The following is a 14,046-nucleotide window of genomic DNA, read 5'->3' as shown; positions in this document are numbered from 1 at the left end:
GATTTGCTAACACCCAAATCTCACCACTGAGAAAGCAGTGACCTCAATCAAAGCTCCTTCAGGGTTACAATAGAACAGAACCCCAGAGGGGAACTGGATACACAGTGAGTGGAAGGAAAGGAAATAGAACAGGACATAGGATCCAGGAAAGGTTTTGTTTTGTTTAATAGACAAAAGTGGGACTATTTAAAAACCATTGAGGCCAGGCAAGGTGGCTCATGCCTGTAACTCTAACCCTCTGGAGGCCGAGTGGGAGCATTGCTTGAGCTCAGGAGTTCGAGTTCAAGACCAGCCAGAGCAGGAGCAAGACCCCATCTCTACTAAAAATAGAAAAAATTAGCCAGGAGTGGTGGCACGCATCTATAGTACCAGCTACTTGAGAGGCTGAAGCAGGAGGATTCCTTGAGCCCAGGAGTTTGAGGTTGCAGTGAGCTGTGATGACAAGACTATACTCTAGCCAGGGTGACAGAGTGAGATTCCATCTCACAACAACAACAACAACAACAACAGCAAACATTGAGATGGACCCCATTCAGAGGGAAAAGTTGAAAATATATAGATAAAACTAAAGCTATACAGTTGGTCCGTGGGTACCACATACATGGATTCAACCAACATGGATCAAAAATATTTGAAAAAGGAAAAGGACTGTTGCATTTGTACTGAATATGTACAGACTTCTTTTCTTATCATTTTCTAAAGAATACGATATAACAACTATTTACATTGCACTTGTATTAGGTATTAATAATCTAGAAATGGTTTAAAGCATTTGGTAAGATGTGTGTAGGTTATATGCAAATACAACACCATCTTATATAAGGGGCTTGAGCAGCCATGGATTTTGGTATTCAAGAGGGATCCTGGAACCAATCACCCATGGATACTCAGATATGACTGTGGTCTACAGGGTAGAGTTCTGAGAAGGTAGGGTAAACAGGATCCAAAGCCCAGGAAGAGAATTTGGCTCCAGTTAGGAGGAAGAACAGTTTCTCCATTAAAACAGGAGGGAAGGGCCAGGCATGGTGGCTCACACCTGTAATCCTAGCACTCTGGGAGGCCGAGGCAGGAGGATCACTCAGATAGGGAGTTCGAGATCAGCCTGAGCAAGAGCAAGACCCCATCTCTACTAAAAACAGAAAGAAATCAGCTGAACAACTAAAAATATATAGAAAAATTAGCTGAGCATGGTGGCACATGCCTGTAGTCCCAGCTACCTGGGAGGTTGAGGCAGGAGGATTGCTTGAGCCCAGGAGTTTGAGGTTGCTGTGAGCTATGCTGATGCCATGGCACTCTAGCCTGGGCAATAGAGTGAGACTCTGTCTCAAAAAAAAAAAAAAAACAGGAGGGAAGGAAGACAGGATAGTGCAGATGAAGGTAAGGTAGTAAGAACATGGGAACTACCAAGTGATGGTTTCTATTTTTTCTGTAAAGAAGAAGGGCAAGGTCATTTACTGAGAGTGGGGTATGGAAGTGAGAACTAGAGTCAATGAGAGAGGGAAGGTTTGCATAAACAGTAAAAACTAGGGAAGTGAGATGGCCAAGCTTGGGTGATGTTGAGAGCTCAGTTGGAGTTTCTCTCCAACCAATCTGCCCTATTGTATGGCTTTTTACAACCAGGGTCATATAGAAAGCAGATAATTAGGTTCATTAGAGTTTGGAGGGTTTCCAGGTGGATGAAGTGAAAAAAAAAAAATCGAAGAACAATGGAGTTTAGAGTCTTGGCAAAATAGTGAAATTATAGACCATGGAATCTAAGCTAGATCAGGAGGGAAGATAAGAAAAGAATTGAAAGAACTCATGAGGGTCAATGAATGAGTGTCCTAATGAGGTGAAAGAAAGTCGTTATAGGAGGGAAAAAATGTTAATATCTTTTCCTCACCCATCCTGGACTCATGGCTGAGGACCCACAACAAAAGACACATTAACAAGAGAAAAGCACACATATGGAAATGAAGACCCACAGAAGCAGTTAAACTTGTGTATTTTTATGCTAAGTTTGACGAACAGCAGATAGTCATGGAGAAATATAATTGGAAAGAGGGAGATATCATCTAATGGTAATAAACTGGGTGAGAGGACTTAGCAAGGCCTGTTCAGATTCTTCTCTGTGTCCCTGAGTCTTCGGAGATAAGGATGCTCCTTTCCATTGGGTATACAGAGGGCACCTCCCAAATGAGGGTCTTAGGGGAAGGTCAGAAAAATCCTTTCTAAGTGTTATGACCTACCTACCTCAGAAGAGGAGGAGAAGGAGGAGTGAGAATGACCTTCCTGTTTCTGCCATTTTCTCAAATTCCTTCAGTTTAAAATATTCAATATGGCACCCCCAAGATGCCATATTTGGGGGTAGTGTGTCCTGAACCCTATCACAGGCAAGTTGGAAGGAGAGGAGTTTGTGGTCAAAGAAGATGCTTGAGTTAGAGATTCTGGAAGTGGCATAGTTATAGATGATGACAAGGTCCAAAAGGTGATGAAAGGTGTGGGCTGCGCAGGTGGAGTTAATGAGAAGGATGTTGAGAAGATCAGGGAAATGAGCCACCAGGGAGCTAGTGGATGGATCATCCTTTTAATTGTTGCAGTCACCCTGCATAATGGCAGGGCTTCTGGTAGAGAGGAACAATAGGACACAGTCTTTGCTTGACTGAGCATGGAGTTACAGGTGAGAGAATAAGTCTGGAAACAGGAGTGGGAAGCAAAAGAATAACAATTCCACCTCTGTTGAAGTTTATTCCCTAATTTTTTGTTTGTTTGTTTTCCAGACAGAGTCTCCCTCTGTTGCCCTGCATAGAGTCCAGTGGCATCATCATAGCTCACTGCAACCTCAAACTCCTGAGCTCAAGCGATCCTCCTGCCTCAGCCTCCCAAGTAGCTGGCACTACAGGCATGCACCACCACACCCGGCTAATTTTTTCTATTTTAGTAGAGACAAGTCTCACTCTTGCTCAGGCTGGTCTCCAAATCCTGAGCTCAAGCTATCCTCCCACCTCGGCCTCCCAGAGTGCTAGGATTACGGGCGTGAGCCACCATGTCTAGCCCCTTTTTAAAAATATACACATTTGTATTTGTATATAAAAAATTTTATTATCTGTACAAAAATCTCTTTTTTTCTCCTACTAAGTTTTTCTTTTTTGAGAAGGGATCTCACTCTGTTGCCTAGGGTAGTGTGCAGTGGCATCATCATAGCTCACTGCAACTTCAAACTTCTGGGCTCAAGTGATCCTCCTGCCTCAGCCTCTGGAGTAGGCCCGGCTAATTTTTCTATTTTTTGTAGAGGTGAGGATCTCACTATGTTTCCAGGCTGGTCTGGATCTCCTTGCCTCAGGTGATCCTCCTGCCATCAAGGCCTCCCAAAGCCCTAGGATTACAGGCATGAGCCATTGTGCCCAGCCACTCCTGCTAACTTTTTTAAATAGCAACTTGATTGACTATGCTTTATTTTTGAAATAGTAGTTTAGCACACTATGATGTTATTTCAAAGTTTTGTTTCTATGATCCATTTAGTTCATTAATTGATTTTAATGGAAATAAACCTGACAAAAATATAAAGGATTTAAATGGAAGAATAGGGCTTACTCTATAACGAAATTAATTTTTCACTCCCATCTACCAACTTTGTAAAGGTTTTTTTTTTTTTTTTTTCCACAAAGAGTTCACTCTGTTGCCTGGGCTAGAGTGCCCTGGCGTCAGCCTAGCTCGAAGCAACCTCAAACTCCTGGGCTCAGGTGATCCTCCTGCCTTAGCCTCCTGAGTAGCTGGGACTATAGGCATGTGCCAGCATGCCCAGCTATTTTTTTCTATTTTTAGTTGTCCAGCTAATTTCTTTCTATTTTTATTATACATGGGGTCTCGCTATTGCTCAGGCTGCTCTTGAACTCCTGACCTCAAGGGATCCTCCCACTTCGGCCTCCCAGAGTGCTAGGATTACAGATGTGAACCACCATGCCTGCCCGGCCTTTGTGAAGGTTTTTTATTGAAATTCAGCTAGTTAATTTTTATCTTTCATGTTGTCAATCAGCTGCATTTGCAATTAATCAGAAGACATTAAATTTTTATATTTTTAACAAATGTATGTAATATTTAAAATCCACTGAATCTCTGTCTTTTTTTTTTTTGAAGATTCTTAAATACAGTAGAAACTGTTTCCAATGTTTTACATGTGCAAATATGAGCATTTTAATAAGTTACATACATAAATATTTTTGGCAAAACAAATAAATTGCACGAAAATAGAAAGACTTCTAAATATCATTTTTCAAAATATTCTTTTGCAATAGCTTTCCAAAAAGTAGTTGTTTTCTCACTTGTCAAAATATCAACCCTACCTTGAAGGAATGAGGTTTTAAAATATCATTTCTTAGTGTTTGTAAAATAGCATACTACTGATAGCCACCTTACTATCATTGAAAAAGTTAGCAAATTTCAAATGCTTATCTTTTTGTAAAACAAAAGTACAAGTTATTTGTAGATTCTGACAACTATTTTAATACTCTGACAAGAAATGCCTAGCATGCCTCTGGGCGAAACCAAATATCTTCATAATCAATCACCATCTCATCACAGACTACTGTATTATAAAGATTCTAGGCCAGGCGCAGTGGCTCACACCTGTAATCCTAGCCCTCTGGGAGGCTGAGGTGGGTAGATCGCTCAAGGTCAGGAGTTCGAGACCAGCCTGAGCGAGACCCCCGTCTCTACTAAAAATAGAAAGAAATTATCTGGACAACTAAAAATATATATAGAAAAAAAATTAGCCGGGCATGGTGGCGCATGCCTGTAGTCCCAGCTACTCGGGAGGCTAAGGCAGTAGGATCGTTTAAGCCCAGGAGTTTGAGGTTGCTGTGAGCTAGGCTGACGCCACGGCACTCGCTCTAGCCCGGGCAACAAACTGAGACTCTGTCTCAAAAAAAAAAAAAAAAAAAAAGATTCTGCTATGTAAAAGTCTTATTTCTACAAAATTAATGTACTGATGTCATACCTTAAGCACAAAAAATATAATATGAGGAAGCACCGCTATCATTCCATCTGTGCTGTGTAACTCCTATGTCTCTCTCAAGACATCAAAATGATTCATAACCAGCTGGCATCCAGACCAAAGAAGGATGCCAGCATCTATCTGTATATTAAATATTAGCAAAGCTGAATTTCTTTTGGATTTAAAAATATAAATAGAAATCTAACATTTTCTTCCAGCACCCTAATGGATCATCACACACACTTTGGATATGCCCATCCCCTCCACTGTGAGACCACCGTGTTAGAGGCTGGGGTAGCTGGGGACCATTTGCACTTCATTGTGGAGGAACGTGAGGCCTAGACAGGATCAGTAAATTGATGTCAGAAAGGCCTGAGATGCTTACATATTAAAACTTTCTGTTTTGTTTTGTTTTGTTTTGTTTTTTTTGAGACAGAGTCTCACTCTGTTGCCCTGAGTAGAATGCTGTGGCATCAACCTAGCTCACAGCAACCTCAAACTCCTGGGCTCAAGTGATCCTCCTGCCTCGGCCTCCCAGAGTGCTAGGATTATAGGCATGAGTCACCACACCTGGCCTAAAACTTTCTGAATACCACTTCATTCCTGTTGCTCATTATGATCATTGGGCCTACACTGTGTTTTTAATTTTGTTAATATAATAAAATTTTAATTTTAAAATATATTTAGATTAACAGAAAACTTGTGAAAATAGTATAGAGAGTTCCTATATACCCCACACCCTCTATTATTAATATCTTATCTTAGTATGGTACATTTGTCACAATTCATGAACCAATATTAATTAATACATTATTATTACCTAAAGTCCATACTTTATTCAGATTGTCTTACCTTTTACATAATGTCCTTTTTTTTTTTTTTTTGAGACAGAGTCTCGCTTTGTTGCCCAGGCTAGAATGAGTGCCGTGGTGTCAGCCTAGCTCACAGCAACCTCAAACTCCTGGGCTTAAGCGATCCTACTGCCTCAGCCTCCCAAATAGCTGGGACTACAGGCATGCGCCACCATGCCCGGCTAATTTTTTCTATATATATTTTTAGTTAGCCAGATAATTTTTATTTCTAGTTTTAGTAGGGACGGGGTCTCGCTCAGGCTGGTCTCGAACTCCTGACCTCGAGCGATCCACCCGCCTCGGCCTCCCAGAGGGCTAGGATTACAGGCGTGAGCCACCGCGCCCGGCCTTAACATAATGTCTTTTTTCTGTTCCAGGATCTCATCAAGGATATCACATTATACTTAGTCATCCTTTCTCCTTAGGTTCCTCTTGGCCATGACAGTTTCTCAGACTTTCCTTGGTTTTGATGACTTTGATGGTTTTAAAGAGTACTGGTCAATTATTTTGTAGAATGTCACTCAGTTGGGATTTGATTGATGTTTATCTCATGATTAAACTGGAGTTAGTGCTCTTTGGGAGGAAAACCACAGAGGTAAAATGTCATTCTCATGAAATCATATCAAGGGTACATACTATCAGCATTACTTATTGCCTTGATCTCTGACTAAGGTAGTGTTTGTCAGGTTTCTACACTGTAAAGTTACCCTTCTTTCCAAACTATACTTTGAAAAGGAGTCTACACATTGTTTCTTGATCCACATTCTCTTCGGCTTCTTCTACCCCAGGATCCCATCATCTCCATGAAAATCAGGGAACCCGTCTCAACTGCAACATTTCTCTTCATGATATCCATCTGCAGAAAACAGCCACCATCTATAGAAAACAGGCACCAGAGGTAGAAAACCTGTAGCGTAGGGAGGAGGAGGAGCTAGTTTGCAGTGTGTGAAAAGATCAACCCCTAGTGAGGTTGATAAATTTAGTTTCAGAAGCCTGGAGTCTAATATAGTACAATTCAAAGTGTGGTCTCTTGATTGGCCAGTCTGAAATTTTTTAAAAAATTTTTTTCAGTAAAATATACATGACATAAAATTTTCCATTTTAACTATTTTTAAGTATACCATTCTGTGGCATTAAGAACTTTCACATTGTCATACAACCATCACTACTATCTCCAGAATTTTTTCATCATCCTAAACTGAAACTCGATACCCATTAAACACTAATTCCCCATTCCCTCCATAATCCAGGCCCTGGTAAACACCATCTTATTTTTAGTCTCTGTGAATTTGACCATTCTAGGTACTTCATATAAGTAGAATCTTATAATATTTGTCCTCTTGTGTCTGGCTTATTCCATTTAGCATAATATCTTCAAGGTTTATCCATGTTGTAGCAGGTGTCAGAATGGCATTCCTTTTTAAGGCTGAATAGTATCTCATTGTATGTATATACCACATTTTGTGAAACTTGTTTTTATCAGTCCTGAACAAGATTGTCTTTGGCTTGTGTCAGAATGTAAAGCAACTAACTGTGTCACTGAGCACCATGTTTAGTTTCCTCAACAGCTGGGACTACAGACACATGCCACCATGGCCAGCTTATTTTTTGTAGAGAAGGGGGCTAATTTTTTCTCATTTTTTCAGAGATGGGGGTGTCGCTATGTTTCCCACACTGGTCTCAAACTCTTAGCCTCAGGCGACACTCCTGCCTCAGCCTCCTGAGTTGCTGGGATTACAGGTGCAAGCCACTGCCCCCGACTTCTTCCTCAACATTTTTGTAGGAAGATTTTCTCAATGAAGGAAGCAGAAGGATGATTTAAGTTCTGGAGCAAGGTCTTTATCTCACTTCATCCTAGCACTACCCCAGCAGCACTGGTCTGGTAGGTATTTAGAGATACAGCTTTGGACTGAAGATTTGGAAGTCATCACCCTGGACTAGGATACAATCTTTTTGCATGATGTAATTGATAGCTTCCTTCTAGGAAGAAATTAGAATTTCTGATAAAATGCCTACACAAATTTCTGATAAACTAATAGAGTTAAAATTTCTAAGAAACCATTCATCCACCCACCCATTTTTCAGTTGAACACAGTGAATGACTTTTAGCAAATATTCTATTCTTTTTTGTATCTAATCCAACAATGGCTTTCTAAACAATCTCTTTTCCTCTAAAATATCCCTACCAGGCCAGGCACCATGGCTCATGCCTGTAATCCTAGCACTCTGGGAGGCTGAGGTGGGAGGATAGCTTGAGCTCAGGAGTTCAAGACCAGCCTGAGCAAGAGCGAGACCCTCTGGCCAGTAAAAGTAGAAAAAAATTAGCCGGGCATGGTGGTGCATGCCTGTAGTCCCAGCTACTCTGGAGGCTGAGGCAGGAGGATCGCTTGAACCCAGGAGTTTGAGGTTGCTGTGAGCTAGGCTGATGCCACGGCACTTGCCTGGGCAACAGAGTGAAATTCTGTCTTACAAAAAAAAAAAAATCCCTACCAAAAGTGAATATTTGAATTGAACTTGTTAATTTTTTTTTAAAAGAGGTAAAATCATGACTCTCATGTAGATATAAAATAAATACAGGCCAAAGATTATATTTCACTCACTAATTAATGAAGGAACTGGGAAAAATGTCAGCTCAAAATCAGCTCAAAGGAAAATCCAAATACCTGACAAATACACAAACCCATCATAGATGCTGAAATCAATTTTCTTAATAGATGCATAGCTGGCTTATTCCAGTGAGGAAGGAAAGTCAATAGAAACTTCACAGAACAGAATTTATTTGCACGTCTAAAGACAATAATTATCTTACTCTCGGTTTTCTACAAATTAGCTTTTATCCCTTTAGAGTTGTTAAATAGCTCAAAGACAATGAAAGGCATATACCTCATAGAATCTGACAAACTGGGAGGGTATGCTTTAAAACAATGTGCTTTTCCATTTCCCAATAATCTTTTCATCCATTTAAGTCTTTCACACTTTGCCCTATAGGCCTTCTCCCTTGCTACAAGATGGTAATGACTTTTTGATATAGGCTTATAAAAAATGATCTGAAAAACTTTCTTTAAAACTTGGCTTCTAACATTGGTTGCTAGTTTAGGGGAGTCAGGCAGGAGTCTTGAATGTAAGTGATTTTCACTGAATCCTCATGTTTTTAGTATGGCACCCCTATCCTTAACTAGACAAGGTATCCTCTATACCCTTTCCAGGGAATCAAACCTGAGTCTTCTGCTGGGGCCAGGAGGGGCAGTCACCTGGGATGGGGAATAAGTCTGGTGGTCTAAAGCCTCTGAAATAGACTTTGAACCAACTGTCCTGATTTTTGTCCCAACTTTACCTTCTTGAGGTACCTGGTGCTGCCAATCCTTGAGCCTCTGGTGGCTGTCTGGGACAAACTAAGCTTGTTCTTGGCCATCCCCTTCAATAGGTGACAAGTCTTCTAAGTCAATTCCTATTGTCCAGCTTTCCAGCTTCCAAAATGTTAGTGATTTGATCTCTTCTGTTCTCTGAGAGGCTGATTATATAAACAGACAGTAGTCAGACCATATATGACAATACAACTCTGACCCATAATAATCCCTGCAATCAGCCAGTATGGTCAGGACTTGGTCAATGAGTCAGCTGCCCTTAATGTTGTTCCCACTTCCAACACAGGACCAACCAGAGAAAGCCAAACCAATTATACAAGAAGCCTGGCTTCTAGTTAACAAACCTGAAGCTTTCCCATGACAATGATCTCCAATCTGAGCATGTCTGAAGACTTCCCTTTGTACCACACTATAAAGTGTTTCCAGTCCCTTCAAGTCTCTGCCAATCAGTGTGGTGGCATCTCCTTGCTATGGCAAGCTCTGAATAAATTGCCTCTGTTCTCCCTTGGGTGGTCTTCATCTTTTTCTATAACTTTTTGATTTTGAAGTTTTATGTTAAAGTGTTTTTTTACTCATTGTTTTAGAGGGATTTCAGGAGAAAGTGGAGTTGTATGTGGTTCAATCCATCATCTTTAACTAGAACTCTAGAGCTTCCTGTGCTCTTTCCTCAATGACCCAGATGTCAGCTGTCCACCTTTTGCCCTCTACCTGCAGCAGGCCCAGAATAACCTTGGTCTTTTCCTTTTGCAAACCTGGATGAAGAATTCTACATCTATTCAAATTCTTCCAAAGAATCTACTGGAACAAACACATTAGATAATGACAGAGACTTTATTAAATTTTACCTGTGGAAGACAGAAGATGAGGTTATATCCCACACATCCCACAGCAAAGAATTTAAACACCTCTCCAAACAACTTAAACACTTCTTTCGCCCCCAAAGTCTTTCCTATGTAGATATCTTCTTTTTCCCAAGAAGTTTCAAGTCTTGCTGACTTCTCTAACTCTGATTGACCCACTGTGCCTTCTAATTCCTTTACCCTACAAAGCAGTTGAGCTCAACCACTTATTCTGCCCCAAATACACCTCTCACTGTAGAACAAAAAAAAATATGGATGCACTACCTTGGAATCAATGACTAAATGAATAAAGCATTTTTAGATAAATAAAACAGTTCACAGAATGACTTTTTTTTTTTTGAGACAGAGTCTCACTCTGTTACCCTGAGTAGAGTGCCATAGCGTCAGCCTAGCTCACAGCAACCTCAAACTCCTGGGCTTAAGCAATCCTACTGCCTCAGCCTCCCAAGTAGCTGGGACTACAGGCATGTACCACCATGCCCAGCTAATTTTTTTCGATATAGATTTTTAGCTGTCCAAATCATTTTCTTTCTATTTTTGGTAGAGACGGGGTCTCACTCTTGCTCAGCCTGGTCTCGAACTCCTGATCTCGAGCAATCCACCCACCTCAGCCTCCCAGAGTGCTAGGATTACAGGCGTGAGCCACCGCACCCAGCTGGTTTACAGAAAATTTGAACAGAAAGTACAGAGTTCCCATATAACCTCCCTCTACCACACAGTTTCCCCTATTATTGACATCTTGCATTAGTATCGTACATTTGTTACAAAATGATATTGATACATTAACTAAAGTTTATAGTTTATATTAGAGTTCCCTCTTCATGTTGCATAGTTCTATAGGTTTTGACAAATGCATAATGTCATGTATTTACCATTACAGTATCATACAGAATAGTTTCACTGAGCTAAAAATCCTGTGTTCCAGCTACTCATCCCTTCCTTCCTCCCCTGGAACCTCTGGCAACCACTGATCTTTTTACTATCCCTATAGCTTTGCCATTTCCAGAATGTCACATAGTCGGAAGCATAAATATAGTATGTAGCCTTTTCACACTGGCTTCTTTCACTTAGCAATGTGCATTTAAGTTTCCTCCATGTCTTTCTCTGGCTTGATAGCTTATTTCTGTTTTGTTCTGAATAATATTCCACCATATGGATGCACCACAGTTTGGTTATTCATTTGCCTATTGAAAGACATCTTGGTTGTTTCCAACTTATAAATAAAGCTGCTACAAACATTCATGCACAGGTTTTTGTGTGGTCGTCAGTTTTTAATTCATTTGGGTAAATGCCTAGGAGTGCGATTGCTGGATTGTGTGCTGAGACTATTGTGACCTTTGCAAGAAACTGCCAAACTGTCTTCAGAAGTGGCTGTACCATTCTGCATTCCCACCAGCAATGAATGAGAGTTCCTATTGCTCTACATCCTCTGCAGCATTTGGTGTTGTGTTTTGGATTTTAGCCATTCTAATAGGTGTATACTGGTATCTCATTTTTAATTTGCATTTCTCTAATAACATGACGTTGAACATCTTTTCGTGTGCTTATGTGTACATCAACTGTATGTTTGCTTTGGTTGAGGTGTCTATTCAGATCTTTTGCCCACTTTTTAACTGATTTTCTTATTGTTGAATTTAAAGAGTTTTTGTATATTTTGCATACCAATCCTTTATCTGACGTTTTGTAAAATTTTTTTTTTTACAAGCTCTTGTCAGACCGTGTTTTGTAACTATTTTCTACCACTGTGTGGCATGTCTTGCCATTCTCTTGTCTAATCAATTTTTTTGGCATAAAGTTGTTCATCATATTTTCTAGTTTCTTAAATACTGCTGTATTTTATGTCCCCCTTTTCAGTCCTAATATCATCTCATTTTTTATTTTTTTTTAGAGATGAGATCTCGCTCTATTGCCCAGGCTGGAGTGCAGTGGCAATGCAGTGGCATGATCATAGCTCACTGCAACCTTGAAATCCTAGGCTCAAGTGATTCTCACACCTCAGCTCCCAACTAGCTAGGACTACAAGGCATGCACTACCACAGTCAGCTTATTTTTTGTAGTGATCAGGTCTCACTATGTTGTCCCGGCTGTTGAACTCCTGGCCTCAAGCAATACTCCCACCTTGGCCTTCCAAAGTGCTGGGATTACAAGCATGAGCCACCATATCTGCCTCCCTAGTAATATTTGTCTGATGCTATTCCTCTTCTATCTGGATCAATCTCATAGAACTTTCCTTTCCTTAACAGTCTTTTCAAAGATGTAACCTTAGTTTTGTTTTCCATCTCTGTTGCCATCTTTTTCTGTTTTATTAATTTATTTTCCAAATTTTATCTTCTTTCTTCTATGATTTTGGATTTATTCTTTTGTTTTTTCTAATATATTAAGCAGATCATTTATATAATTAATTTTTAAGCAAGGCGCAGTAGCTCAGGAGTTTGAGGTTGCTGTGATAGGCTGATGCCAGGGAACTCTAGCCCAGGCAACAGAGCAAGACTGTCTCAAAAAAAAAAAAGAAAAAGAAATAGAACATTACTAGTACTTCATGAACCTCCTTATATTCACTTCCAGCTATTACTCCCCCAAGATTAATCACTACATACATTAATTTCTAACAGCGTGAACATGTGGGTCGTTTTCAGTTTTGGGCTATTACAAAGTGTGGGTATGAGGTTTTTTTGTGTGTATGTCCTTTTGGTGGACATATATAGACATTTCAGTTACGTATATACCTAGGAGTCAAATTGTTGGGACAAAGGCTTTTCATATATTCAGCTTTAGTTGATACTGCCAACAAGTTTTAAATAGTGATTGTATCAATTTATGTTCCCTTCAGGAGTATGTATGAGTTGCAGCTGCTCCACAATCTTGTTAATACTTGATATTTTCTGTCTTTTTCATTTTAGCTATTCTGGTGGGTATATGTTATCACATTGTGGTTTTAATATGCATTTCCTCTTTATCATGTTTATTTTTCCCATGTTTCAAGAAAAAGCAGATAATAAAAATGCAGGGGGCTAATCCTCTATATTAGTTGGAAATTTCCCCCATGGGTACTTATCTACTCAGAACCTTTTCCCCTGTATTGGAGGCAATATAATAATAGTGGATGAGGGCACCAAGCTTTGCAATCAGACATACCTAGGTTTGAATCCTAGCTCCAATGCTTACTTGTTGAATTACCTCAAGAAAGTTATTTTCTTTCTCTATTTTATGTAAAATGGCACTAATAATATAACAGTATCACCTCATGGCATTATTATGAGGATTAAATGAGATAAAAGAAGTATAACATTTTTCAAAGTTCCTAGCACACAGTGAGCACACAGTCCACAAATGGTTATTATTATGCTTTACATTGGTTATGTGTGCACACCTCATTTCCCCTTCTGTTTTACACATCCCATGACAAAGGAACAGCATATAGCACACATTAGCTGCTAATAAAGAATGAGTGAATGAACAATTTAATATATAAATGGAAGTACTGTGGCTATCGTTATAAAAAATGGCACAATTTATTATAAATGACTATAGGATAGTATGCACTACTAATGAGGAATACATTATTTAAACGGTGGATCTCCTATTTACTGTCATTATTTAGCAGTTAGAAAATTAATGTAGTAGAGAAACATTACCCGGGATAGTAAGAATGAATATTAGATGTCCTATATTGCATTTGTTAGGGTTCTAGAGGCTTATGCCTCCAAAACTAGAACCAAAACCGGCCGGGCACGGTGGCTCACTCTTCTAATCCCTGCACTTTGGGAGGCTCAGGCGGGAGACTCACTTGAGTCCAGGTGTTCGAGAGCAGCGTGGACAACATGGCGAATATCTCTACCGGGGAAAAAAAGTCCCGGAAATAAAGGCACCGCTTTTCTGAAGAGACACGTTAAGTCGTTCCAATTTTAACATATCCTTTGCTCTGCAGTGCTGGAGAGGCAACACAGGCTCCAACAGCCTCCGTGCGAGATGGCGTCCCTCCGTTCACACACCCCAGG

General features: G+C 40.0%; 1 long non-coding RNA gene across 1 annotated transcript; it reads right to left on the bottom strand.

Moving 5' to 3' along the window:
• Nucleotides 1–6,142: 6,142 nt before the first annotated feature.
• Nucleotides 6,143–14,027, bottom strand: LOC123647472. Its single transcript, XR_006738243.1, has 3 exons — nt 13,836–14,027; nt 9,158–9,334; nt 6,143–6,866 (listed from the first exon to the last, which is right to left on the bottom strand). It is a non-coding gene; the product is annotated as an uncharacterized LOC123647472 (long non-coding RNA).
• Between the last annotated feature and the right edge of the window lie 19 nt (nt 14,028–14,046).

This window comes from Lemur catta, chromosome 1, assembly GCF_020740605.2.
Source record: "Lemur catta isolate mLemCat1 chromosome 1, mLemCat1.pri, whole genome shotgun sequence".
Classification (NCBI taxonomy): Eukaryota; Metazoa; Chordata; class Mammalia; order Primates; family Lemuridae; genus Lemur; species Lemur catta.
Note: the sequence above shows the minus strand (reverse complement) of the source record. Positions and strands in the feature narration are given on the sequence as shown.